This window comes from Strix uralensis, chromosome 21 (genome assembly GCF_047716275.1).
Source record: "Strix uralensis isolate ZFMK-TIS-50842 chromosome 21, bStrUra1, whole genome shotgun sequence".
Taxonomy (NCBI): Eukaryota; Metazoa; Chordata; class Aves; order Strigiformes; family Strigidae; genus Strix; species Strix uralensis.
In genome coordinates, this window is record NC_133992.1 from 10852392 (window position 1) to 10869145 (window position 16754).

At 38.3% G+C, this 16754-nt stretch overlaps 1 protein-coding gene across 2 annotated transcripts in view; it reads left to right on the top strand.

Moving 5' to 3' along the window:
* Window positions 1–16754, top strand: part of DAB2IP (DAB2 interacting protein) — a 243925-nt gene that overhangs the window by 35384 nt on the left and 191787 nt on the right. The window contains exon 1 of one of the 2 annotated variants that reach the window (XM_074891330.1): window positions 11173–11261. The exons of the other annotated variant lie outside the window; for it this stretch is intronic. The gene's annotated coding sequence lies outside the window, so the exon portion shown is untranslated. Of the gene's footprint in view, window positions 1–11172; window positions 11262–16754 lie in introns of those variants that run through there. 2 annotated transcript variants of the gene reach the window in all.

Consider the following 16754-nt stretch of genomic DNA (forward strand, 5'->3'; position numbering starts at 1 on the left):
CCTTCTATAGCTATTACTGTCAGCTTTTGTTAGATCAGACTGGAGGGATGTAATATGTGTCAGTCAAGAGTTAACACACTTTTTTCTATCATATACTAACTCCTAGACTGTATACATGACCCAAAACAGGTGGAGGACTGTTAACAGGCAGAGTGCCATGTTCCTGCAGTCAGAGAGTAGGTGGTTTTGTGGGGAAGGTGGAAAGAGGGAGGTTTTTTGTTTTGTCAGCGAGTGGGAGAAGTAGTGAAGTTGTAAAGAACATAGGGAGCGTAGGGTGCGAGGAGAGAGAATATAGGGTTTGCAGCACTGTAATTTAGACCAAGGCAGAGATCTCAGAACATTATTTAATAGAGGCTATATGCTGTGCAATACTTAAAACAAATAGATGGAAATGAGTTTTTCTTCTATTAATATGGCATAATCCTCAGGAACAGTACTAAAATGTTTTTGCAAGGTACAATTACAGTAGAGTCATCAACCTGCTAGGTTAATTTCTGCATACAGAGCTGCATGTTTTTCTCCCTTCAGCCAGCCATTCATTTGTCCACCTACAGCTTGTAGCACCAGGCGTGAATAGTCAGCTCTAAAGCACTAGTTACATGACTCTGTAAAGAGTGAGCTAGTAAGGCAGAAGCATTACCCAGGAGCACCAAAATAGAAACTCCTGCCTGCCTCAGAATCCTGTGTCATCAGCTATGACAAACCCAAAATGCACTAAATCTGTTGTAGATGTTTAGAGTGGTCCTTACCTTAGATGCAAACAAAAATGTTCTTTTTCAGCAAGATATGTTTTAATGCCTTAGCTGGAGTATTAAAGGAGATTGAATCATAGGTTCAAAGTAAAATTGATCTTGAAAGTTTGGATTTGGAGAATTGTTTCAGGATTGTTGTAATAGCAATATGAATTTAACTTTCAGAGACACATCTTGGTTTATAGTTGCACATTGTTATTTTTTTCTGTTATTCTGTGGGCATGTGTTCAGAGAAAAGAAAATTTTTATTCCTCAGCTAGGTAATAAGGTCTTCTTCCTCAGTTCTTGAACCATATCATTTATCCATGAAGTTCAAAGCATGTAAAGCTGGGAAGTTTCAGCTGTATTCCTGTGAGATAAGAGATATTTCAATGTCAATATCATAGAAAATTGAGGCAAAAAGAAGAGTTATGAATTATGTGAGGTCTCGGGGAGTTAGTGGCAGACCCAGTAGCAGAATGAAGGTGACCTGACTTCTAATACTGTGATCTAACTGTCAGCTATAACTGTCTCTGTTGAGAGAGGCTGCAGACTCTCGTATAATTTACCATATGAGTCTAGCAAAGCTGGTGCTTGCCCCTCCAGCTCATTTGCAGAAGGCTTCTTAAAACACCAACTTAGCAGCAGCTCCTGGCTCGGCAAAGGAGGTGAATGTAGGACAAGGTCTCCAGCAGAAGGCTGTTGCTGCAGCAAGTTACAACTGCCCAGTGCGGAGTCATTGAGTTGCCTCCCTGTTAGGCACCGGCGGGTCTATTCATTCTGCAAACAGCCTCTTTCCTTTCCAAGACAGCCCTAGGGACACAAGGGAATGGCAGAGTTTATTATAAACTGAGTAAAGGAACAGACTATTGCTGGAGGAGATCCAGGGTTATAAAAGATTGTAGCAGGGGGGAGAAGGAGGAGGGAACAGGACATAATTTGTGTTTGTGTGTGAGGGGGTGAGCACTGGTGGCTTCAACGAGGCATTCCCCAAACCCTCAAGACCTTTGCTGGTTTTGGTGCGATTTTCTGCAGTGCATACCGTACTGTGTCAAACCCCACTTACTTTTTATTGTATCAATCATTTTCTTTATGCAGCACCACGAATCGGAGAACGCTGGCAGGTCCTGTTCTGAATGAGCTCCGCTCTCTGCCAGCTCAGCCTAGTTACTGCTGTAACTTAGTCTGGGGGATGGGAGAAAAAGGTTGCTGCTACTTTAAATATAATGCATTAAGAGGATGCTGGAAAAAGGCCTGCATGCTGTAATACCCAGCCATCTAGTTGGAAAAGGAGCCAGATGTAATACAAAAGAAGAAACACAGCCTCTTATGGATGCAGCACTAATTCATAAATCAGGTGAATCAGCTTAGGCAACTGCTGTGTTTTTATGCCTCTGCTGCATGGAGAACTGCATGTTGGATGCTTTTATTTGAAGTAATGGAACCAGATAATCCTTTGGACCAGGACAACTCCAATGGTAAGAAGTAGCAAACATAAAAAAGAGAGGAAAAAAAGGATAGTGAAAGAGTGTCTGAGTTACACATCCTACTAAAGGCACAGGGTTAGGCATGTGTTTTTACTGTCTTCTGCATGGATAAGTAGAAATGAATGTGGTAATGTGCTTCACAGTGTCTTAGAAATCACTCTGTTTACAGGGTTTGGACATAAACATATAGTAGACTGCTACATACAGTGTATTGCAAGGAGCAGTAATCAGGCAGAATTAACCTATCTCCTGGACAGTCTTTGCAGAGAGAAGAGGAACCTATGCATTCTACATTAATCAGTTTGGGGGTCTTTTTTGCCAGTGAGAAAAGAATGTAACTTTATGCCGTATGTGCTGTCAAACGTAGCATTTGGAAACAGTTTCTTTATCTGCAGAAAGCTTTCCTACAGGCAGTTGCATGAGTAATTTACTTAGAAAGATATATTTAGCTAGGGACCGCATAAATTCACCCTGGAATTAAAGTCCATGGTTAAAACTGCAGCTATTCCCTGGATTTATAGCATTCCACATGCTGATGTTCTGGTATCTAGTCTATTGGAAGGCATACAAAAAAGCATAAACTGGGGTAAAAAGTTGTTTGCAATTGGAGTCTTATTTCTCTGTTAGTAGAGTGAATTGGCTGCATTGAGGACAAGAAATTGTTTACATTTATGAAAACAATTTAAGATGGTGATTTTTAGAATAAATTGATTCTCAGCTCTTTATTCGGTACTATTCTGGATACAGTTTGCAATCCGCAAAGAATTCCACTTTCTACTTATATATTGTTCAAGAACTAGTTATGTATTTCCCACAGCATATTCTCTGCTGATAACCTAGAGCTTCAAGTACGACATAACTGCAGTGTTAATATCACAGTAGACCTAAAACTGTGTGGAAGGAATGTGGTTAAGGGAATGAAGTAACATTTAAACTATGTGAACAGTTGACTGGGCATATATAAGTGGGCAGCACTGCTTTTCTTTGGGCTCTGTGCCATGCTGAAGTTGAATTGTATAAAATAATCAAGGACAGATTTCAGTGTTGTTTCAAATGATATTTACATGAAAAGATTAAGAGGCGAGGATCACACTTTTTTTTTCATTTTTCTGTTGTCTTTCACATGTAGTTATATTGATTTCTCTCTAGAAGAACAGCACCTACCTCTCATGTCTTCTACCTCCCCTTAGACCAATGGGACATAGAATTAAATCTTATTTTCTTCTTTACAGAAGGAAGTTTTAGGATTATCAGAGAAGTGCATGCATAGTTTGGGCTGATGTTAACAAACATATAAGCAAGTATTCTTGTCTGTCCCAACATTAGAATCAGGACCTTAGGAGTCACAGAGTGTCTTGATTCTGTGAGAAATGGAAGTTTAACTTTGGTTTCTCAAATATATTAAAATGGCTCACTAAATTTAGAATGCATGTTTTAAGATACACAGGTTTCTCATTCTTCTCCTTACAGACATGTAAAGTACATTCTGTCACATTGTGTAGAAACTTGTTTTCCTACAAAATATTTGAATAAGTAGGCAGACACTGGAAATGTTCATAAACTGGGAAATGAGAAGTAAATAAGCACTCGTGGTACCAAATATCCTAAAAGAACCTTCACTGGTTCCCCTTCCTAGCTATGTAAATCCTCATCTTCCTTTTAGAGTTTTTTGTAATTGCTTTGATTTAAACTGTCCCATGGTAAAACAAATAGGTTGAACCATTTCTTGATCAGGTCAGCTGCTGCATGCTGCTGGGGCTGCAGCAGCAATATGCAGGGCTGAAGGGTTAATCTATTATGATATAGCATGCATTATTTTGCATGAACTCAGTAGATAGAAAGTTCTCAAAAATATGCCAGCAGAGTGCTGTTCAGAAAGATTTTTCCCCTTTGAGAATGTTTTCTTGTAGCTATCATTCTTGAAGCAGCCCCTTTGTCCATTTTATTATCAGCCAGTGAGCTGCTGTGAACACACTGATAACTGTGGTGTTTATCATACTGTATTGCTCATGTGACAAATAGTAATGCCTTGGGAAGTGATCAGAACTTGAAACTTCTGTGCTCACTGTAGAAGTGCCTTTTTACCCTCAAGAATGTCCAGTCAAATTCCATTTTTTGCTAGCAGAATGAAAAATGTTACGTAATTTTTGCTCTACCTGGTAGTCCATATTGGTTAACCATCTACCTTCAGTGGTTAACCATCAGTGTCCGTTCATTCAATAGATCATTAATGATAGTAAAAGCTGTTGGGAAGAACATGTGGCAATAATATAGAGTTGCTCTTTTTGCCTCCTGCAGCCCTTTCATTTGCTTACAGAGATGTATGAAATCAGCTAGAAGGACATTAGTGGAATATTCAAGACTGAGAAGCTGTGTGTCTCATTCCTCAGCACAGCTTTTTTTCCTAATCAGATTAGGTTGCCAGCTTTTTGTGGAGATACCTCATAGATATATTATTGCTTGTAACTGAAACAGGGAAGGACCACTTGTTTATTTGGCTGCCTGAAATGAGATTTAAGCTGTGTTAGTTGCCTTGACGTAATAGACCCTGGAATAAAATCATAACCTGTGGGTGAAATCGTTATTGGATTTTTCTCTAGGATTCTTCATTGAGCTGTAGTGCTTGCACTGTCGAACACAAGCTTGATAGGTTGCTATCCATTTTGACGTTTGTGAAAGAAGGAAGTTCTGTAACTTTTCTTCATGTGTGCCTAGGATAAAGGCTCACATGAAGCTACAGATTCTTGTAAGGATTTTAAAAATCATTAAAGCATTCCTTTCTCCTCCTCTCCGATATTTTCTTTCCATTCTCTGAAATGCAGGAATATAAAGAAAGATTATTGTCATTTTATGATGGCTCACAGTTCTGAATTTTGATGTGTTCTTTTTAATGTACTGGCATGGTTTTACTTGATTCTTTTTAAAAAAAAATTTTCTTGGAAGAAAAGTGCTGAAGAATGTGCTGATTCTGAAACCATAACCCTAAATTACCCATTTCAGAGGGATGACATATCAGAGCTACAGATTTCTCTTTTGTACTATAGCCACTTGCAGCTACCAGAATAGAAGGCAACTCAGCAGCTTTTTGCAAGCCAGTGAAGATTTATAAGATGTTGTATTTGTGTACAAACTCTTGAGTACAAAATATCTATGAATTGTGCATTCATTGTGTCTTCTAATTGCTTAGATCACAGTTTATATAGCTATATTGAGCGCTGCTACCACCTCTAAGTTTATTCTTTTGTGTGTCCTGACAGTATTTCTTTGTGAATTAGTTGATAATCTTTTAGTGACACAGTATATTTAGTGCACTTTTTGAACAACCTTGTAGACCAAATCCAGCTGCTGGTTTTAGTGGAATCATATTCCCTACACAATAACTGTGAATCACAGATGCAGATTCTGTACAACAAAGAATTGAAACCACTGTGCTTTAATAATACAATAATTGTAGCATATTTTTTTCAGTCTCTGACATACACATTCAACCAGGTGAATTACATGGATGACAGCCAGGCTTGAACTTTGTCTGCTGATGGTAATTTAGATTCTTCAAGCAATGTTCTATGGCAGTAATGAAATCCTACCCTCAGTGACACCTTGATGTGCATTAAAAATCACACTTGGTAGGGAGAAAAACGGAAGCAAGAACTGGGAAACCAGAATTTTTTGTAGATTAGATATGAAGTTTGTTAGCAGGGTTGTGCGGGAACCCAAGACCAACAGATTACGGCTGCTGCAGGTGAAGACTGAGATGTTGTATTCAGAGAGATGGGGTAGATCTGCCTTAGAGCAGGAAAAGGCCCTGAACATTGCTACTGACCTGGATTTGGAGATGATGTAGTTTGGGGCATCTCATCCAGTATCTCAGCAGACAGCCAAAGGCTCATCAGCACTCCAGGCTCTTCAGTTTCCCAGACTTGACATTTACTTTCACTGTATGGACAATATATATGTATTCTTAACCTTATATTATCTTCTTTTAGAGATGATATGATAATCTCAGAGAGAACAAAGATTAAACTAAAAATAAGATGAAAAATAGCAAAATCTTTTGAAGTGTCTTTTTGAAAGTTCCACAGAAAAGGCTGTGAACCAGGAATTCCGCATGCAGGAGGAATTTCTGTTGCTGAACAGTGAGGCAGAGGCAGGTAATAGGGGAGTGGATTTGTCATTTCTTCTCCAGAACTTCATTTTAGGCATATGGTAATAAGAAAAAGAAGGAAAATAAGATAACAACACTCATTTTCAGTGCAGTACTCTGAAGCCCCTACCTTCTAAATAGAAGTAGTACTGAAGATGCCATGCAGTTATGTTTTGAAAAGTAAACTCCCACTTATCTACCAACAACTGAGTTACGTTTTACAGTTGTAATTCAGATACCTTGTTCTGGAACAAATCTTTTCCCTAATATGAATTCCCCAAGTGTGTGGAGACTTGGTCAGGAATCTATTTTAATAGATTTTGTGGTTTTGGTTTAATATTGTACCTTGCCTGGAAATTAAATGTTAAGTATTTCTTATAGGTGTTGCCATTCTGGCATGCTATCTGAGGAAGCAAAGTTAATATTACTGACCATTTGTATCTGAAAAAGTAAAGAGAGAAAATAAAGATGCTGTGTGATTAGACTGGCAAGCAAGGTTTGATTTCAATGTGGTGTACTGAAAAAGTATATGAGACACAGAAAGAGGTGGAGAGTATAGAAGAAAAGACTACCTGCTTGAAGTTTATACAGAATAAATTAGGTTGATACAGTTGTCAGTTATAAACACATTAAATGTAGGGAAAATGTGAGGTCTGAAGAAGATATGAAGTAATACAGAGGACCAGTACAAAATAATTATAATACAGTCTTAATATGGCACACTATACATTTTTGTGCGACATTAAAATTAGTTCATTTTTGCTGTCTTTCTAATGGGCATGGGTCACTCTGTATTGGCTTCTTTTTTTTTTGTAGGCTTGCACAAATTGCAAACAGCTTGCTCGGATCTTTGAAAGGCAGAGCACTGATCCTTTTCCTAATGTGAGAGAAAAGGGGGAGTTTTGTCTAGGAGCAGCCATCTTGCAAAAGCTGCACAAAAACGTGGGTGAACTTTGGCATTTCTTATCCATGGTACTGTCCTGCCCTAATAAGTCTGAAAACTTGGTTTCTATATAGAGTGAATGTTGGAAAGTAATGAGTAGTAGTTTTAAATGGTTGTATTTTTTAAAAGTTAATTTCCCATTATTGTCTACTGAAGGACTGAAGAAAAATGGTAATGAGTAGGTTGGCAATTAAACATATTAAACTATCATTACGTGATTAAATAGTGCTGTACTGTGGCCTGTGGCATAGATCCTTGAAAAATTGCTCTTTCTCTGCTTACCTCAGCCAACATTTATACTGTTTGCAAAGAACTCTTTGGGTTAAATACATTAAAGAAACAAAGTGTATATTATTACTAGAAATATTTATCCTAGACATCTGTGAGTAACCAGATTATTTAACGAAGTGTGTTATTTCATGATATTCCATTAGAAAAGCGATGTCTCTTGAACAGTTTTTTAAAATCATACATTTTCATAGTGAATTTCAGCTTTCAAGGCTGAGCTAGCAGAGGACTATAGAGTGTTGGGACAGTTGTGCTTCATTCTTCTCTTGGTTATAGTTCTCATACCATGTCTATCTTATGGCTTCTGGCAAAAAAGAGGTAAAGAAACATGTGCTTGATGGTAGAAAAAGTCAAAAAGAAAAAGACACATGGCAGTGTGATACCTAGAGAAGATAAATGCAGACTGATTTCCTGATGAATTGTGCATAAAAGTGGTAGGCATATTTTGGGTGGCAACCCTTTTCTTTATATTTTGCTGTAGTTTTCTTCATTTTACCTACACTGTATTCAGGTACTAACTGTAATTCGTAGGAAAGATGTGTTGTACTGAAAGGTAAGTCTGAAGCAGCTATACATATTTCTTGGAAAAATGTTCTAAATCTTGGTGGGCAAAACCAAAGTGGGATATCTACACATAAGAAATACTGGTGACAAAATCAAATAAAATGTCCTACCTGAGGCATTATTTATTGGCAAACATCTGAAATAGTGACAGATTCACCCTGCAAGTAGCATTAGGCCACTGTTCCACATTATTTTCTGAGGTTCCTACAAGTTAAATGATCAGTATTGGACTTACTCCAAAGACATGATCCAGGTATGTGTAGTGATCATTGTTCAAAAAGATCATAAATAATCTGCCTGAACTGTCAGTGACCGTGTGGCAAGTAGAACAAACGTCACAGAGTTTAAAGTAGGTGGGCAGATGTAATTGGGTTTCTCTATTGTCACCAAAACTTTCTGGCAACAAAGGGAAAGATTTAAAAATAGATACAAGCACTATCTGGTAACTTCATTATAATTTACACTAAGGTGAAACAGAGAGATCCAATATAGCTGTAATAAAGTGTCCAATGGTATCAAAAAGTTTTTCTGAGACCTTTAACCAAGGGTTATTGTGATGACATACATGTAACTACTAAGATGTTGGACAGCAGCTTCCTCCTCTGGTGATGCCCAGAAAGATTGACAACTGCTGACGCTTTACATCCGCGTACTGTACCCAAGGGATGTAAAGAAGAAATAGCTGCTTACCTTCAGCCACTTCACTGTAATACTCCTTAGTATGTCTGCTCAGGATGTTTGCCCAGGAGGTTTCTCAGTGCATACATGCGGTTATCATGTCAGTTAGAGCATTATGGTAATAATGTTTACATTTAGATGTGCTTCCTCTCTGAGCATCTCCAAGGAGCTAGCATATGTAAAAGATTTAATTGCAAAGCACTGCTGCTGCTGATACGGGCTCGGAGGCCTACCAGATGCCTCGCTAAGTGAGTCAGTAGTCAATGATTTTGGCTGCTATAGAGCTTAATGCGGTGATCAGAAAATGTCTGCCAAAATGAAGTTTCAAGAAATGTTTGTTTTCTTATCCGATCTAGATATGCTTCTAGTTTTGTTTTACACCTTTAAATACTTCTCTAGATGTAGCTGGGAAGTTGGTAGGCAGCTGTGGCAGATGTAATAACACAAGCCATTGTTCTTTGTCCTGTAGCTGTATGTGTGGGTTTGTTTGCTTAACCATTGGGTGGGCACGGCATGGCTTATGTAGCAAATTGATGCTTCTGAATGTAGGTCCTGTCGTTAATCCAAGCTGGAGAAATCCTGATGCTTGGTGCTTTGAAAGTAGGAAGTAAGATGCTAATAGAGTTCTCTTACTTGTTCCAGAATGAAGAAAAAAAAAAATTACTTAGAATAATAATAGTAAAAGTTAGACCAGAGTTCATGATATTTTATTGTCTCTGCAATTGGTAGTCTGTTTTGCAGAAATGCTATTAGACCATTACTCATGGCAGAGAGAATATCCCTGAAGAGTTTTTCACAGTTCATGTGTCAGACAGGAATGCAAAGGATCAATTTACAGCCACAGACAAAGATCTGAAAATGTCCAGGGGGACCTGGGAGAATGCTTCTCACCCCAAATAGTTTTACTGATTTAACTGATTCCACTTGTCTGACTGCAGTGTGTTTTCAGCTAACCCGGAGTTAATTTCTGAGCGGCAGCAATAAAAACATTGTATATAGACTGCAGTGAGAGCTGGTATAAGAACATTAAACACAGTGTCACCTCCTTGCAGGCTTTTCTGTTATAAAACTAAAGAGAATTTCAGTATGTTTTGGAAGGCTCAGGAGTGCACTACTGTATTCCAGGGAGAATCCTGCTGGTGCTGTGCAACTCTCTTTCCTTGAGTAACTTGCTTTGTTTAGCAGATCGTCCTTTATTTCTGTGTTGCAGCTGTCAGAAAAAGCCAGGCATCAAGTTGAGGAGTTGTATTTAAAAGTGCTGTCTGGATGAGGTGGTTGTGATGGTCTATAAGCTACGCAAAGCAGTTGGAAGCAGTTTACTGGCTGTTCGGCCAGCTTTTGGGTAGTGGTTGTACTTCACCTGAAAGTCAGTAGTGGTCATTAATTCATTTGCTTCTTAGATGTGTTTGGTTTATTGTCATTTAAAGTTTCCTGGTAAACTCTAGACAAAACCAGAGGATGTATTAATCTGTTTAGGAGAGACAGTTTTCAAATTAACCTTTCTTCTTTTCATATCATTTGCAACAGGATCTGTAAAGTTAGGCCTTAATCTTCGAAATATTGATGTATGTATTCAGCAAGAGATGGCATGTGGAGTTTCACTGAGTTATCTGGAAATTGTTTGTCTGGAAGAGCACGCATACAGTCCATCCTTTTTTTGACTCTTACAAATGTTTGTTGTTTTTAAGACTGAAGAAAAAAAAAGGAAAGATTTAATTCTTACTGTGAGTTCTAACCCAAGATGAAGTTGATCACACAAATTAAAGATATGGAAAATGTAATCTGCATTTAGGATTTAGGGAAAAAAAGCAGGTGCATTCAACTTGAAACCAGTGCTTAGTACAGTCAGGGTTGCTGAACTGCCTGCCTGTGCCTCTGACTAGGAGAGAGGCGTGTTTTATTTTCCCTGCTTATTCATTTTCTGAGTCATTCATCTTGTGCTATAGCTATTGAAAACTGTAACAGAGTCTGGGAAGCGCTTGGCTTTTGAGTGCTGCCTCCTGATTGGGCTAGGGAATGCTGCTGTTCGGGAATAATGTGTGAATACCATCTGCTCCGAGGAGCTGGGAGTCTCAGTGAATTTTGCTTGGAGAGGCACCTTTAGCCAGGACTACAGGCAAGGGGAGCAAGCTTGCTTTTCCTGTTTCTTATCCAAACTTTTAGTTGTTGCTGGATTTCCTTTCTGTTTTCCTGTTGAACTTTTTTGTGCATTGCTCAAGGGCTGAGGTGCTTCTCCTGTGAGTTTTGGGGTTGTTTTTCCTTTATTTTTTTCCTGCATGGGATTTCTTCTGGGGTTCAGCATGCACACCAAATGGGGAAATAAATCAGCAAGTATTGCAGCTGTTTATTGCAGCACAGCAGTTAACATGGAACGTCTGAGTTGCTTTGAGAAACTACTTCCAAAAATTTGACCTGCTCGTAAAAAGGTAAGCAGTTAAGGACTTCTGAATTTCAGGGACTGACTTTTTACTTGCATAGAGGTTTTGTTTCGTTAGGAATGAGTATGTCTAATTTGAAATGAACAGTTGCCTTGTAGCAATGCCTGAGATCAAAGACTGTGTTTTGTCTCAGAATTTCTTTAATGAGCCCGAAGAAATGAGCAGAGTTGGAATGATTGTCTTTTGCTCTCTTGTACAGAAATTGTTTTACAATAGATTTTAATACAAACTTTCTGCGGTGTAAATGTAATTGTAATTCAAGACAGCATGTATTTTTTCAGTTTGCATCTTACGAAGAGAACTCTCTCAACTCTTGTTTTCCTGATTATGGAATCTCTTCTTCAGACTGTTATCTCAGACGAAACACAGCTATTTTCAGCAGTCCGGATTTGCAGTCAAATGGTGCATTCCTCTTCAAGAAGACAAGATGTAGTTTGTGAGCCCATTAAATCCTGCTCACTAATGACCTGCTGGTGTAGGCTCAGTCACTAGAGAGAAAACTGTAGCCATTCCTTTAACCTCAAAACAACAGGCCTGACACCACCATGATTGATGGCCACCACTCTCTCCCATTACTGTTAGCATATACTTAACTTTTTATGTTACCGTTTGAAAACATAGTTATAATTTTTTTTTCTGAAGGTTACATTTCAGTCAGACACTTCTCTCTACACAAGGCAAAGTTAGCTAAGGGAGGACATGAAATATTGATGTTTTAGAAAATCTTACCCTTCCTTCCAGTGAGTCAGATTATTCAATTTACTGTTGTCTGTTCCAAGGAGAAAACTGCAAACCATATTTCTAAGACTTTGTTTGCTGGAGGCTTCACTGTAATTTATTTTTGACAAATACCTGTTTTTTAGCTTTCTCTTTTGTGTTGGTATGTTAATTGTAACGGTGTAGTGTGTAAGTTGCATGTACTTACATGTGTTCTAAGAGAAATGTTTAGTACCTGTAAATAAGGGAACAGTGTATTTATGGAACTGATACTTGATCTAAGCAAAACTTTTCATATTGAATCAGTTTTAAATAAACAAGATCTTACATCTACTATGCTTTCTTACACTCAGACCTTTTGAGCTAATGTTCTTGTAATACAGAAAAGAGCTGTTGCTGCTTGCAGTTTCACAAAAAAACCCCAAAGATTAATAATTAGACATCTTTTCACTTAGTCATTTATGTGGCAAAATGCCGTATCATCAAAAGCAACTCTTCTAATGAGAAAAAAACTACTTTGCTGAAGCCTGAATCAGGAAAATTGTTGCTAGCCAAAGAAGGAATGCCTGAATCATATAGAGGTGCAACACCAGTAGCCCATTGGCTGGTGGGCACTGTACTCACTTGGAATATAGGATGTACAGATTAAGGTTTCACTCTGCCTGGTGCAAGCCAAGTGTGTGTCTCTCATTTTATGTTAAAGAACCTTGAAAGGTCATGCATGTACCAGTACAAATGGGGTTTTCCAGTAATCATCACATTTCTGGAGATAGAGAAACTATTTCTCATTCATTGCTGCTGATAATAACAATAAATGCTCCCTTAGATCTTCTTTGGTGAAATTATATTGTCAACTGTAAATTTCCCAGGTGCCCTTTTTTGGTCTGTCATTGGGCCAGACATCATGATTTTAATGAAGTAGCATGAGGAATAAAATTCTGACCTTTGAACTCCAGAGGTGAAGATCACTCCCATTCCAGACATAGCAGAAGGTTTTTTAGGTGTTAGCAGTAGTGACTGAGTATCAGCAATAACCCACAGTATATGGGACAGTGGAATCAGAGCTTTTTAATTCAGTGCTATATACATATGTACACTCACATCAAACACCAGCTGGTTGGAAAAGTGTGTTTATTTTTTGCTCAGAGTGGACAAGCTTTTTATACTTCCCCTTTATCACACGCAGTAGTTACTTGGTTCAGTGGCCTAACTGTGATACATGTTTTTGCATGGGTAGACTTTATTGTTTAAGAACTTAACATGCAACTAGCAGTTCCTGCTAGATCCCTCAACAAAGCTCTCCCCAACTTAGTACTAGTTAATATTTCCTTTTAATGTGATCCTGTGTAGCTGCAAAGCACTTTTTGTTTGCTTGCCTGTTGCTAATATGCTAGCATGATCATCAATACTGCAATGCTTTAATGTTTTTCGCTCTGTAATCCAGGTATCTTCATGCCAATTTAAATGTGTTGTCCTTATCCTGTTCTTATAAAGGGGAGCTGAATTAGAAGTGGCTTGCCCCGGGTCGCACACAGGAAGCTTTTGACATTGTACTATAGTTCCATTGGATCTTCTGTGTTCCTAGTTAGCTCTTTGGCCATTCCTCTTGCTCCACAGTCTTCTTCCTTGCCTATTTCCCTTTCTTCATTCTTCTCTTCTTCACTCCTTGCCCCCTCAAAAAAAAAAAAAAAAAAAATTGCTGGAGGACATTTGTGGAGAGCATTAAACATCTGACATGTCTATATGAATTTGGAAAATCTCACTGCTGTTTTTTTTCAGCAGACCATGGTATTTGTTCTCTTGAAGATGAAGAATTGTCATTTTCACTATAGGAAAGAGTACTTTCTTGCTAAAGTGGCAACTCTGACAGTGCAACAACACTATTGTGCATTTACAGCTTAATTTCAGGAATCCACACAGATTTCTTTTCTCCACCACCACAACTCTCTTGTCTGACTTAGTTGCCAGACTTTCTCTGGCAGCTCAATCTCACTTAATTCACAAAGAATGTGGCTCCCTCTGCCATACTTGGTGCCTGGAGTTTAAATCAGTACATTTGAGTGAACTTCAGCTTAAGTCAAATCTGACCTACCTAGAATACAGGTTTCCAGTTTGCAGAAGTGAACCAGACTGATAAGGCACGACCATGAGCATTTGCATACTTTGCATGTATCTGTGCTAGCTATTTCTATTGCCTTTTATATAATCGAATATTCCTTTGCCAAGGAGTAAAATGTAATAGGAACTATTTTTGTGTTCTTGGGAGTATCTTTGCTGGCTCTAAGCTCCTCTGAATAGATGCCGCCTCCTGCTATGATGTCATCGCTTCTGGTACTTGCCAGTAGACTATCAAAATTGAAAAAATCAAGATAAAAATCAGATAACAAAATCAAGATAAAAAATTGCTATCTTGCCTCCATTTAGGTCAGATGAAGCATAGAAGCTTGTGTTTTAAACAGAAGAGAAGCATTAATGGAGGGAGAAGGACTTCAGAGAAACTGGGACAGTCTAGTGGCAAGCACAGTAGACCAGAGAATTCCTGGTTTCTGTTTCAGACTATGTGAAACCATTTTACAGAGCAGCTGTGGAAATGAAAATCGGCAAAAGTGGGTTTGATTTTGAATTTCCTCATGGAAATTTTGCAAGTCCTTCTTTCTCTCAAGGTACTTAAGCCCACATCTGCTCTTTTCTCACAGGAGACTGTGCTAACTACCTTGCTCTGGGGTGGATTGTCTTTAGTTCCCCTGACCCAGGATGCCTCACCTCTTCTGCTGTGAACAATATATAGTGACTGGAACAGGGACTGAAAATGAACAGCTTCTCTTTCCTCCAGTCTTGGGAATTCAGTCTTGACAAAATGTAGCCAGAGCTGTATGGCAATTGTGTGAAGGGCTTTTGAATGATCAAAATCAGATTTTCTACAGTATAGATTATTTCCCAAAGAAAATTCAGCTAATTTCTTCTATGTCTTTTTTCTCCAAACCTGCATTTTTAGATAGTATTTCTTTAGCAAGTTACAGTGTCTTACTCTTTGACTTTTATAGTGTTTAAACCAATGCTATTCCTACTACCAGGAACAAAAAAAGAAACATTTTGTACTGCTAAGAGTATCAGACAATAGTGATATTTCTTTGAATTTATTAGTTTAGCATTTAATTCCTTAGAGTTAATGCTTTAAAATAGTTAACTGCTAGATTTAAATCAAACTTGGTCAAAACCTGAGTGTTTTTGTGTGTTTTTCCTGGTAATTTGCAAAAGTATACATTGCATTGTACTGTATGCTGAAAATTAATTGCAAAACCTATGCTGTGCTACCTCCTGGCCTTCTGTACTTGCCTGGCTGTGGTTTCCGTGGTTGGCATTGTGAGTAGTGGAAGGCTGCTATCTAAACCCTGAACACTGTGTGGGTGTTGTGCCAAGAGTATAGGAGACTAACCACAAAACTGTGTTAGTGATCCTCTCAGCCACGAACTGAAGATTTACCCCTCCTTTATAAGGATTAGTGTAGGCTTCAGGGCCCTTCGTTCTGGGGTTCTCCTTTCTGGGGACTGTCACTTGGCAAACTGCTGGGTCATACGCCTTCAGCAGGCTGAGGGTGAAGCTGGAAGAGCCATGGGCACTTCAGTAAAGGCTGTAGGTTAAACCTAAAGTGCATCATCAAATATAAAGCTGTTATATTGTAAAGTTCTAGTTTAAGGATTAGATTCCTTATTATTTCAAATAATAAATATTGGTAGATATGACGTGTATGTATCTACATATCATTATTAGACATATATACCTATATACCAAATAATAAGGCAATCTAAAAGGGGCAGCCTGCCATAATATTCCAAAATATGTATTTCCAGTCTTTCTTGCTGAAATCCCGTATAGCATCCTTAGCTTCTGATCCTGACCTCAGCAGCTTCAAGGCAGGACAAGAACCTCCCTTGTTTCAAAATTGTAATTTTTAATTAAGTAGCACAGAGTTAAGGGCAAATAATATTCTCAGTTAAAATGAGTTTTGTACTTAACTTCATTCTGCAGTCACATGTCTAATAGAACTAAGATTAAATAGTTTATAGACAGTGTAGAAGAACTGAATCTCTGGAATAAAGTCAAGGTTTGAAAATAGGTGCCTTGAGAAGAGAAGTGTTTGAAGAGAGTAATATTTTAAATGTACATAATACCTTTTCACTGAAAAAAGAGGATGTGGTTTAGATTAGGACAGTATGTTTTTCAAACTGCAGCATATGAAATGGCTGCTGGGTATGTCTGTAGTTCGTAGATTTTCACAGAAGAACTTCCTGATAGTATTAATTGGAGAAATAGTGATAATTATTAATAGGATTAAAAAGAAATGGAGAATACTGATAATATATGCAAGCTTGTGCTTTTAATACAGTTCGTGTGGGTGAATTCAGGGGGGGAGTAAGAGAGAACAAGTCTGTTCTTAAAAAAGAAATTCTTACAGAAAGAGTCATGCCTTAGTACGTATGGTTTCCTCAATTTTCTTATCATTTTATCCACATGACTTTATCTCTAAAAGCAAAGCCCACCACCACCACCCCCTACCCCCACCAGTATCAGCAGATGACACTAACTTTCCTCCTGAGAGTGCTGAATAACATTGTGGTTGTGGAAAATGTGGAATAAGAGGATGTTCCAACAGCCAGATTTTCAGGGCAGTGAAAAAGACTTTTTAATGGGTGGAATGAAAAGATTCAAGAAGAAAGAAGAGGTTAACAGCTTGCTGGCCTGTTTGTCACGCTATCATGCGAA